Consider the following 12,585-nt stretch of genomic DNA (forward strand, 5'->3'; position numbering starts at 1 on the left):
CTTCACCTGCAGATACCCTTCGCCTGATCACTTAAGCCAGATGTCACCCACAGTCCACGACATGTGACATGTGTCGACCAAGCTCTGGATGCCAGCTAAAGAACTGACCTCTTTAGTGGGACCTCTTGGGGCAGAGACAGATCTACGTCCAATTTCAGCAGGAAGTAGCTATGGAAGAAGAGACTTTTGCCCCTTACCCCAAGATTTGAGGCCCCATTCCTTTGAGGGGGGAATGATGGGGTGCTTTTACTCAAGCCCCACCCTAAGATATTGTTTTGTGTGCTTATTTTGTGATATCCCTGTTATATTGCTATAAAGTTCTGTTGGCACTAATTGCCTCATTGACCTATACAATGGATAAGAAAGATTTTGGAGCCGAATGTACTGGCAAAGTAAATTTGAAGATCTTCCCATCCGTTAATAAGCCCATGTGACCTGCTTAAGTCATATGGAAGCCTAAATCACTTGAAACCTGTGGAGCTCGATGAATGGGTGGAACAGGAAGGGTGGAGCAAGAAAGGTGGAGCAGAGTAGAGGAAGTTGGTGTAACAGCAAGCAAAGTAGGATTTTTTGCTGGACTGAGTTCTAGCCAATCAGGGGCTTGTATGTGGAGTCTAGCCAATCAGACATGTATATTGAGTTCTAGCCAATCAAACATGTGGAGAGTGTTTCAGCCAATCAGAGGCCAACTAGAACTGTATATAAGGAGAGCCGGTGTTGAGAGAAAGCAGACATTGAGAGAGCCAGTGTTGAGAAGAAGAAAATGAAGAGAAGACACAAAGAAGAAAAAGAAGAATGAGCTTTGAGCACTAAGCTGAGAGCAAACCTCTAAGAGCTGAGACAAAACCTCAGAGAGCTGGGAGGAGACTTCTAAGAGTGAAGAGAAGACTTTTGATGGCAGAGACTTGCTAAAGGAGCTTCCAAGCTGTAAAAGCAGAAACCTGCCCATGGGAAGGAGGCTTAGCTTAAGCTCCTTTTGAGAGCTGTTAAAATGAACTGTTAATACAGAGCCTCTGGACTTTGGAGGTGAATTGAGATGGTGGTGCTGGTAGTGTATGTTGTTGCCCTGTTAAGCTTTGTTTTCCCAGAAGCACAAGCTGTGGGCAGGAACCCCTGGAGCTTGTTGTCAGGCAGGAGCAGGAAAAGCTTGGAGTGGAGCTGTCTCCATGAGCTGAGACCTGGAGCAGGAGTGGAGAGCTGACTATGTGTGAATTCAGGCAAGAGTCTGGAGCAGTCAACCTACAGAGGAAGAGCCATGGGACTTGGAAGTCAACCCTGAGTCAAGATGAAAGAGGACTTTACTTGGACACTTGGTATTGATTAAGAAGATTGTTCTTATTGTGACCTGGGGTGGATGGTGTGGTATATTCTGCTACCCCTTAAGGATGCATCGTGCTAGGGAAGAAGACCCTAGCCTGGGATCCCCTGATTGTGTAAACAAGTATTATGGGGAATGCTACTGAGCGCAATGATATATGCTATGTGCCATTTGACATACTGAGTGTTATGAGATATATATGTATACATTAGATGGTATGTTTTGCTTAAGGATGTTGTTATGAATGTTATGCTTTACTTTATTAACAATGCTTTAGTGTATTGCTGAATAGAGAGTTCATTATACTACGCAATTAGACCTTTGAAATTATTCATAGCAGCAGTCCTCAGGTGTGCTGCTGTGATTGGTGTTATAGTTAGAGCAGTTAGAGCTGAGGGAGAGAGAGGAAGCAGCTAGCTTTGAGCTTTTGTTTGTGGGAAGGTCTGAGCAGGGGGAAGGCTTTGGGATGGTGGTGCTCCCTGCAGCGATAATCTGTATTAACTTCTTTGTTGCTATGATGCATTTGGCTTTCTGGTGTTTGAATAAATGTTTTGGTTCTATCTTCTATATGGAGTCTGTTACATTTTGTGATTCAGAACCACGCCAGCATATTCATAGTCACTGCTGGTGCTGTGAATATTAGGATGGCGATACAGATAGTGAGGATGTAAGAAAGAGGATGTTTAGGAGGAGTGAGACAGAAGGAGAGATAGAAAGCTAAGAGATTATGATCAGAGAGGGTGATTTTAGAGCTCAGGATTATAAAGGTAGCACAGCCATTCCTGATCCATCCCTAGCTGAGGAAGAAAGAAGGAAGATGGAAGAAGTCATGGGAGCTGAGTTGGATGATGATTTGGCAGAACAGGGTGTTGCAGGATGCCATATGTATATGAAGTCCCTAGGTATAAGGAGAGAACTAGGGATGGAAAGGAGGAGGGGGAAGGCTTTGGGATGGTGAACTGGGAACTGGGAACAGGGAAAAGTGAACTGGAAACAGGTGGTTGACTGCAGCTTGAATCTGGAGAGAGTGATACAGTGAACCTTAAAAAGAAGAGAGGTTAGTGATGGTGGCTGAGGGAAGAGTCTAGATATGACAGTAAGTAAAGGACAAAGAAACTGGGTGGAAAGAAATTCAGAGCCTTCTGGAAGAAGCCATGTTTCAGAAAGAATGTAAGAGGAGATTGAGGACAAGTGGAGGCTTGTTAATGGTAGGACAGGCTATACAAAGCATGCAATGGAACTGGGGAGCAAAGGAGGATAAAAACTGGGAGGGGGATGGCTGAGTTATATGCTGATGAGAGATGAAAGAGAGGTTTTATCTTATCAGATGGGGACTATGAATCATAGGCATAAGGGGCAGGGAGATAATTTGTTCCCAACCTCCAGGGTCCTGTGATGTCAAACCAGGGAGCAGGGGATACAGGGGGTAAAATTGGACTAGGCAGCATATGAGTCCGTAAATACCTGGTGATCAGTTGTCCTAACGGCCTACTGAACACACACGATGCTGGTTGTTTGAAACTATGTCCTAGATGAAATCTTAACAATGAGAGGCCTGGTATTGGAGCACTTGTTTTATTAGTCTGAGGTATTTCTCGAGACATTTGATGAAACGGGAAAGACTGGGTGGTGCCTCTATCTGTGGCAGCAGATCTAATAACCAAGGTCCTCCAAATTCAGTTTCTCAGAGGGGTTGTGTTGGAGCTCCCCCTTTCTGGAGAGGACTGAGTCTTATGAATCCAATAATGGCAAAAGGAGGAGCAGGTACTGAGTCATGGGCATTGGTGTCAGTGGTGGCCTCCCCAGTCTGTGGCTTACTGAGGGCTGAGATGTTTTCTTCAACAGTGCTGACCAGCATATGTGAGGCCACCACCAGTCTGGTGGTTTAGTGTCTATTGAAGAAGAGAAGGTGAAAGCCTGGGGCTCAGGGTTTCAGGCAGTGGGGAAGACGAGGGACCAGTGAAGAAGATGAAGGAATGGAGACATAAGAGAGTGCTGTGTCATTGGAGCTGATGAAGTAATAGGATTTCAATAAGAAAGGGATGCTTACATTTTTTAATGGAAGCAAAGAGGTCAAAAAGGAGAACTCAGAAATACAAGAGAAAGGAGAAGAATGGGGGTGGGAAGAGAGAGGGTGGGGAGGAGAAGGGGTGATAATTCCTAAAGCATTTACTTCTCAATGACTTTGGGAAGTAAGACATGGGCAATTATCCCTGTTTTACTGAAAAGGAAGCCAAAACTCATTGACATTAAGTAACATGACTAGTAAGTACCAGGGCTAGAATTCAAACATAGGTTTTCTGATTTTTAAATGTAATTTTTTTTTCACTCTTCTACTCATCCTACTAACTTAAAAAAGGAGGGAGTGGTGAAAAGACAGACAGATAGATAGATATATAGATAGATAGATAGATACACACATATATATGTATATATACACACATGTGTGTGCATGTGTGTATAAAAGATACTGGGAGGTAGAATCGGGTGGATAGAGGAGAAAAAGGAAGACCACATGAAATCTGGAAGAAGAAATGCTAAGAAAAAATTAGAAGAGAGCTATAGGAAGGTATGAGAAAGAAATGGGGGCGGGGTGTGGAGCCAAGATGGGGGCTGGAAAGCAGGGACTGGCCTAGGGTTCTCCCCCAGGACCCTCCAAACACTGATAAAAAATGGCTCTGAACAAATTCTAGAACTGCAGAACCCATGAAATAGCAGAGGGAAGCAGGGCTCCAGCCCAGGACAGCCTGGATGGTCCCTGGGTCTATCGAATGGAGCTGGGAGTGGAGGGGAGCAGAACCCAGAGTGAGCCACGCCCAGACCAACCAGACTGGGAGCTCTGGCAGAACAGGCATAGCGCCCTGAATCAGTGAGCTGTGGCAGTTACCAGACTTCTCAACCCACAAACACCAAAGACAACAGAGAAGGTTAGTGGAAAAAGCTTCGGGGACAGAGAGAAAGGAGTTCGTGGTTCGGCCACCACCCTGGGGCAGTGGAGGTGGTGCAGCTCTGAGGACACAACTACAGCTGCAGTTGCTTCTGGTCCCAGGCCCACCTGGTGGGAGGAATTAAGTGGCGGATCTGAGTGGGAGTGCAGAGCCTGCTTAAGATCTGAGTCAGGTCTGGGTTGGTGGTTCTTGGGTGGGGGGGGAGGAGTGCTGGTGAGGCAAGCTTGCTGTGTAGAAACAGCTCTGAAAACAACAGTGCAGCCCCTCAAGGTTGGAACAAAGTACTGGCTACACTACAGGCAGTCATACCCCACCAAAAAATTCAAGGGTCAAGTAGTTGGCTGGGAACATGGCCAGGCAGCAAAAATGGACTCAGATTCAGACTCAGACTTTGGAATCTTTCTTTGGTGACAAAGAAGACCAAAACATACAGCCAGAAGAACTCAAAAAAGTCAAAGAGCCTACATCAAAAGCCTCCAAGAAAAACACGAACTGGTCTCAGGCCATGGAAAAGCTCAAAAAGGATTTGGAAAAGTAAGTTAGAGAAGTAGAGGAAAAATTGGGAAGAGAAATGAGAGTGATGTGAGAAAACCATGAAAAACAAGTCAATGTCTTGCTAAAGGAGACCCAAAAAAATACTGAAAAAAATACTTAAGAAAATAACACTTTAAAAAATAGACTAACTCAAATGGCAAAATAGCTCCAAAAAGCCAATGAGGAGAAGAATGCTTTGAAAGGCAGAATTAGCCAAATGGAAAAGGAGGTCCAAAAGACCACTGAAGAAAACACTACCTTAAAAATTAGATTGGAGCAAGTGGAAGCTAGTGACTTTATGAGAAACTAAGATATTATAAAACAGAACCAAAGGACTGAAAAAGTGGAAGACAATGTGAAATATCTCATTGGAAAAACCACTGACCTAGAAAATAGATCCAAGAGATAATTTAAAAATTATGGACTACCTGAAAGCCATGATCAAAAAAAGAGCCTAGATATCATCTTTCAAGAAATTATCAAGGAGAACTGCCCTGATATTCTAGAGCCAGAGGGTAAAATAGAAATTGAAAGAATCCACACATCGCCTCCTGAAAAAGATCCCAAAAAGAAAGCTCCTAGGAATATTGTCACCAAATTCCAGAGCTCCCAGATCGAGGAGAAAATACTGCAAGCAGCTAGAAAGAAACAATTTGAGTATTGTGGAAACACAATCAGAATAATACAAGATCTAGCAGCTTCTACATTAAGGGATCAAAGGGCTTGGAATATGATATTCTGGAGGTCAAAGGAGCTAGGATTAAAACCAAGAATCACCTAATCAGCAAAACTGAGTATCATGCTCCAAGGCAAAATATGCATTTTTAATAAAATAGAGGACTTTCAAGATTTCTCAGTAAAAAGACCAGAGCTGAACAGAAAATTTGACTTTCAAAAGGAAGAATCAAGAGAAGCATGAAAAGGTAAACAAGAAAGAGAAATCACGAGGGAGTTACTAAAATTGAACTGTTTTGTTTACATTCCTACATGGAAAGATGATGTTTATAATTCATATTATAGCTGAAGGGAATATACATACATATATATATATATATATATATATACAGAGAGAGAGAGAGAGAGAGAGCACCGGGTGAGTTGAATATGAAGGGATGATATCTAAAAAAATAAAATCAAATTAAGGAGTGAGAGGGGAATATATTGAGAGAGGGAGAAAGGGAGAGATAGAATGGGCTAAATTATCTCACATAAAAGTGGTAATTATTGGGCGGGAAGAGGGGGCAGGCAAGGGGGAATGAGTGAATCTTGCTCTCATTGGTTTTACCTGAGGAGGGAATAACATACTCAATTGGGTATCTTACCCCACAGGAAAGAAGGAGGAAGGAGATAAAAAAAGGGGGGATAGTAGAAGGGAGGGCAGATAGGGGGAGGAGGTGATCAAAAGCAAACACTTTTGAAAAGGGACAGTGGTTCAAGGGAGAAAATTGGATAAAGGGGGATAGGATAGGAAGGGGCAAAATATAGTTAGTCTTTCACAACATGAGTATTGTGGAAGGACTTTGCATAATGATACACATGTGGCCTATGCTGAATTGCTTACCTTCCTAGGGAGGGTGGGTGGGGAGGGAAGAGAGGAGAGAATTTGGAACTCGAAGTTTTAAAAGCAGATGTTCAAAGAAAAAAAAAAGCTTTTGCATGCAACTAGAAAATAAGATATACAGGCAATGGGGCATAAAGATCTATCTTGCCCTACAAGAAAGTAAGGGAAAGGGTGATGGAGGGAAGTGGGGTGACAGAAGGGAGGGCTGACAGGGGAACAGGGCAACCAGAATTTATGCCATCTTGGAGTGGGGGGGAGGGTAGAAATGGGGAGAAAATTTTTAATTCAAATGCTTATGAAAATTAATGCTGAAAACTAAAAATATTAAATAAATTAAAGAAGAAATGGGAAGAGATGAGAAAATAGAGAGATGACAACAGTGCCAATGGTGGAAATTAGGGAAAATTAGCTGAGAGATGTGGTGGGTGGGGGAGGGGAATCCAAGAGAAACTGAGAAAAAAAATGTGAGTTGGGAAGAATAAGTGTAAAAATAGGGGCATTACTAGGAAATAGAAGGGGAAGGGGAAGATACTAAACATTTATATAAGGCCTACAAGTTTTGTTAGGACTGTTAAGAATAAGCATTTATATAGTACCTACTATATTGGGATTTAACGTAGGCACTATGTTAAGCAATTTACAAATATTATCTCATTTAATCCTCATAACAACTCTGAGAAATAGGTGCTATTATTATCCCTCTCTTAAGATAAGGAAACTGAGGCCAGCAGAAGTTAAGTGACTTATCCAGGGTCACACAGCTAGCAAGTATCTGAGGCTAGATTTGAACTTGGGTCTTCCTGACTCCAGGCACAGTATTCTATTCACTGACTACCAACTGCCTTTATGGAATAGTATGCTGTAGTGGAAAAGGGCTCTAGAGAAGAAAGGAGGAGAGACATGGATCAAAGACAGGATCAGATATGAGACAGGAAAAGAATAATTAAAGGAATCAGAAATTTGAAGGTTAGCAATGAGAAAGAGTTGGGAGAGAAATATGGGATGAGAGATGAAATAGGCAATGAGAATAGAAGGGGAAAAGATGGTAGAAACATTGCGTAGTGGAAAGAATATTCTATGTAGATCCAATTTTAACATTAAATGTTTTAAGTTCCTTGAGGATGGGGCTGTTTTTTGTTTAGTCTTTGTATCCCCCATGCCTAGCCCAGAGCCTTGTACATAGTAGGATCTTATACATAATAGGTGTTTAATAAGTGATTATCCCAAAGACATCCAAAAAAAGGCAAAGGACCTATTTGTACAAAATATTTATAGTAGCTCTTTTTGTGGTGGCTAAGAATTGGAAATCAAAGGGATGCCCATCAATCGGGTTAATGGTTAAACAAGCTGTGGTAAATGATTGTAATGGAATAGTATTGTGCTATAAGAAATGATAAACAAGATGATTTCAGAAAAACCTGGAAAGACTTACATGAACTGATGCATAGTGGAGTGAACAGAACCAAGAGAACAGCAATATTGTTTGATGAAGAACTGTGAATGATTTAGCTCTTCTCAGCAATACAGCGATCCAAGACAATCCCTAAGGACTAATGATGAAGCATACTATCCTCCTCCAGAACAAGAATCGATATGGTTTGAATACAAAGTGAAGCATGCTTTTTTCTGCTTTCTTTCATTTTTTCTTTTATTCAAGTCTTCTTGTACAAAATGACTACTATAGAAATGTTTTACATAATTGCACATGTTTAATTTATATCTGATTGCTTACCATCTCAGGGAGGGAAGGATAGAATTTGTAACTCAAAACTTCAAATAAAAATGTTTAAAAAAAAAGGTGACTGCTGAATTGAATTGAATTTCTTGTTGAGGTTTGATTCCTGTCTCTGCCACTTTCTAACTATATGACCTTGGGAAAATTATTTGATGAAGATGAAGGATTTGGACTTTTTAGGACTTTCCCAGATTCAAAGCCTATGATCTTAAGAGAAAGACAGAAGAATTACGGTGGAAGCAAAAGAAAAACTAGAAAGGTAGATGAAGGAGAAAGATAGAAAAGATTAAGAGGCTCAGAGATAAGGAGAGTATGGAAAGAAAGAAATGAGAGGAAACATAGAGACAAAGAGAGACGAAATAGGAAAGAGAATTGGACTAAGAAAAGCATTTGTGTTGGAGATATGAGGAATCCCTATAGCACTTCTAATCTGTACCAAATATGCAATTGCTTGTCCAGTATTGTGTTAATATACATTGATTACATGTATATATCTTGTATCCCCATACCCAACTAGATTGTCAATTCCCTGAGGACAACAGCTATATTTTGGATCTTTAGTGTAATACGTATGCACAACTGGCAGTTAATATAGATGGTACCTGTGTTACAAAAGGGTTTCTAAAGTTCAGCATACTCTTTACCCTTAGGAACATTATTGTTGTATTATGGCCACAAATGTCTATTGACGTCTTACATGAAATAATGAGTACTGATAATGAGATTCAACCCAAACTCATCTTAACAGCACAAACATGTACAAAGCACTTTGAGGTTCACAAAGCTCCCTGCTCCCCCTCCCCCGTTAATTCTGGGAAGTTGAAAATGCACTTATTCGTTTCTTTTTTTCCCTTATTTTCCTATTACTTTCCTATTTTCTTATTTTTCTTTATTTTTCTATTACTTATTTTACAGATAAAGAGATCAGTTTTGAAAGAGATTTGATGACTTCCTCATGCAGCAGGTGGTAGAGTTAAGGAAAGAACCCAGGTCTTTGGACTCCAAATACATTTCCATTTCTACACTACCCTACTGTACTGTCATACTGTTGTGACACTAGGAATTAAGCAATACAGTAAAATGTAAAAATTGAATTCTAGAATCCTAGAGTTGGAAAAGAGATCATTTACTCTAGTTCCTGTTTGAATTATGAATCCCCTCCTAATTACAGTGTCATGATAGTTTTTTTGGGAGAGGGACATCTCAAAACCTGGTGTTTGAAGAAAAGCAGACTTAATTCAAGGAGTTTCCTGAAAGGCTTTACAAGGTTATTGCACTAGTTTCTTTTTTCATCTGATATGACTTTGAAACTTGTAGATTTCTTTTTTTCATGATAATGGTCTAGCACTAAAGCTGCCCTGGTTTATCAGACATGATTAAAGTGATTTGGGGCTTCCAAAGGGAATGAAGAGAGAGATTTTCCAGAGATAATCAGGCATGAATTGGAAGAAAGAAGAGAAAGAGAAAAATGGTAAAGGTGATAGGTTTGTACGAGCATCACTATTATCAGATGTCCACTACTGGCATAGAGGAGATCCTGGGCAGGGTACAAGTTGAAATTGAAGATGTATATAGATGATGAGGACCTTCAGATGATCCTATTTGGATACAATATTGTACTGGTTGCTTCGAGCCCCAGATCACCAAAGTCTCCTGAATGAGATTCATACACACTCAAAAAAGTTTGGCCTCACCATCTACAGAAGAAAAACCAAGGAGAGAGAGAGAATACCTACTGTCCAGAAATGCAATTTGGATGAACAGCCTCATCTTTTGGTATATATACCTTGGACAGGCACTAAAATGGACAGTGAATAGGACTCAGCATTAACCACAAGAAGGAGAGTAGGCTGGACCATCTATGGGGAATTGCAGAGCTCATTTCATGACACAATCTTCTCCCTGAAATAAAGGTCTAGATTTCTAATATCAGTATTCTATCAGTCTTGTTGCATGGCTGCAATATATGGAATACTTCCGTCTCTGAAGAATTAAAATGGATTATCACTCAGAGAAGAATGGAGAAGTACATAACAAATAAGGAACTAAAAGAAGTCAGAGTAAAAGATGCTATCAAAGAAATATTGATTGAAAAAGAATGTGCACTGGTCATAGATGGTAATGTAGTGTAGTGGAAAGAGGGTTGGAATTGGATTCAAAGGTCCTGTGTTCAAATCCCATCTTTCTCACTATCTCTGTGACTTTGGCCAAGTCCCTTAATTAGTTTTTTCAACTGTAAAATAAGAGATCTATGATCCTGTAATCCCATCTGAGCCCATTCACTGTCCCAACATATAGGGTAGGGCCCTCTGTAGCAAATTTATGAGAAGATACAGGGATTTATGAGAAGAGTCACACTAGATGGGCAGGCTTAGATGGATTGCCATTGTTGGATATGGTTAGATCATAGACTTATTTGAATTTTAGCATATATGTGCAAGAAAATATTTTGAGGGTGGAGTTAACTGAACTGTGACTGGCAAAATACAGAAGAAAGAGATGAAGTATAATATCCTATGGATCCCCTGAGGGAGAAAAAGAAGGGGATTGAGCATAGAAGTTGGGTCAGTCAGCTCCCAACAATAGTCACCAGGATGGTTACACAGGCCAAGGATAGCTTGGTTATTCTTTGGCTATGATAGAGGTGGGAAACTTTTGTATGTAAGGAAGGTTTAAAAATTAGGCAACCGCAATTTTAAGGAAGCGACTTTACTTATGGCATAACTGGAGACATAGGGAAGAATAAGATCAGAAAACAAAAGGCAAAAAAGGGTAAGATTGAAAGGGGAGAAAGTGAAGGATGAAGATCAGAACAGGGAATGAGAAGGATAAAGTCAGAGGGAAATGATTGGTAAAGACCAGAAGAGAAGATGAGAAGGGAAATAGAGTGAGAGAAGGAAAGATAGAGATGGGAAGAAGAGATGATGATTGAGAGACAGGAAGAAAAAAGGCAGAAATGGGAAAGAGAGAAAGCATTAGGTTGAGAGCTATCAAAAAAAGACAGAAAAAGAAATAGGATAGAGGGAGGAGAGAGATATGAGAAGAGAGATTAAAAGAGTGAGATGGAAATGGAAAAAAAGGTAGAAGGATGATGGAAAGAGGCACAGTTAGCAAGATTGAGGAGAAGAAAAATACGGATAGTCAACCAGAAACCAGTAATCTTGGGAGTAACTTTTGATGTTTTCTTTTTCCCTATGCCATATATCCAACCAGCTGCCAAATTCTCTTTAGTCTATCTTTGAAATCTCTTTACTCTTTTCTTCTATACTGCAACCAGACTCTATCTCTTCTTGCTTAGACTACTATAATAGCCTCATAATTGGTCTTTCTTTCCAAGGAATAAAGTACAAACTCCTTATCTTAGCATTGAAGTTCCTCTACAACTCCAACCTTTACAGTCATCTCATACTTTACATTTTATGTCCTTTTACAGTATATGTTTCCCATTGCCTGAATGGACTTCCATCATAAGGCAGTTGGCCCAATCTGATGAGATCCCTCCCTTTACAGCACAACCCAGGACTCACCTCACCCATGAAGTCTTCCCAGTTAGAAATTCCTCAGACTTCTCAGAGCACTTTGTCTGAACCTTTCCAATTAATTTATTGTATCCTTCTTGTTATAATCATGTTGATGCTCCTCCACTCAATTAGATTGTAAACTCCTTCAGAGTGGGTCTGTTTCATATTTATTTTTTTTTATCTTCAGCAATATGCTTAGGGAAACAGATGAGTGAGAAGGGAAGACAAATGAAAAGAATGAGATTTGAGAAAGTGAGTATGGGAAGAGAGCTGGAAAGAGAAGTATAAGATATGGTTAAGGAAACAATGGACAGAAGAAAAGTAAACAGTATAGAGGAGACAGAGATGAAGAAAGACTAAGTTAATATTGGCAGGATAATGGGGAAAGATGGAGAGAGATTGGGGAAAAAACTATATAGATAATATAGGAGAGGAGAATGATGGAAAGGGATAGGAAATGAAGGGGAAAGAAGTGGAGCAAGACATGAGGAAGAGATGGAGAGGAATTGGGGAGAGATATAGAACAGAAAGAAATGAACAAGAGATTGGGAGAAATAAGAGAGGAAAGATAGAGAGGGGAAGAGATATGAAACAGAGGTAATATGGGGTAGAAATACAGACAGGAAAGATAGAGGACAGAGACTGATAAGAAGATAAGGGGAAGAGATGCTGAGAGAGATGAGGAAGAAAAGACGAAGAAGGGAAAGTTAGAGCTAAAGAGCTCTATATAAATGTGAAATTATTATGGAGCCAGAGGCCAACAACACTGGGAGACAGGAACAAAATATACATGGCAGGAGTCGAGTATGATGAAGTCAGATAGGAACGAATATTTGGGAGGGGAAAAGGGGTTATAGTAGAAAGAATTGATATGGGGTAGAGACTGAAAGAAGGGGATGCAAGGGAGTAATGAGGAGGCAAAGCAATACCATCATTATTTGTTAAGCTCCTATTGTGAACGAAGGGTT

This window comes from Trichosurus vulpecula, chromosome 7 (assembly GCF_011100635.1).
Source record: "Trichosurus vulpecula isolate mTriVul1 chromosome 7, mTriVul1.pri, whole genome shotgun sequence".
Lineage (NCBI taxonomy): Eukaryota > Metazoa > Chordata > Mammalia > Diprotodontia > Phalangeridae > Trichosurus > Trichosurus vulpecula.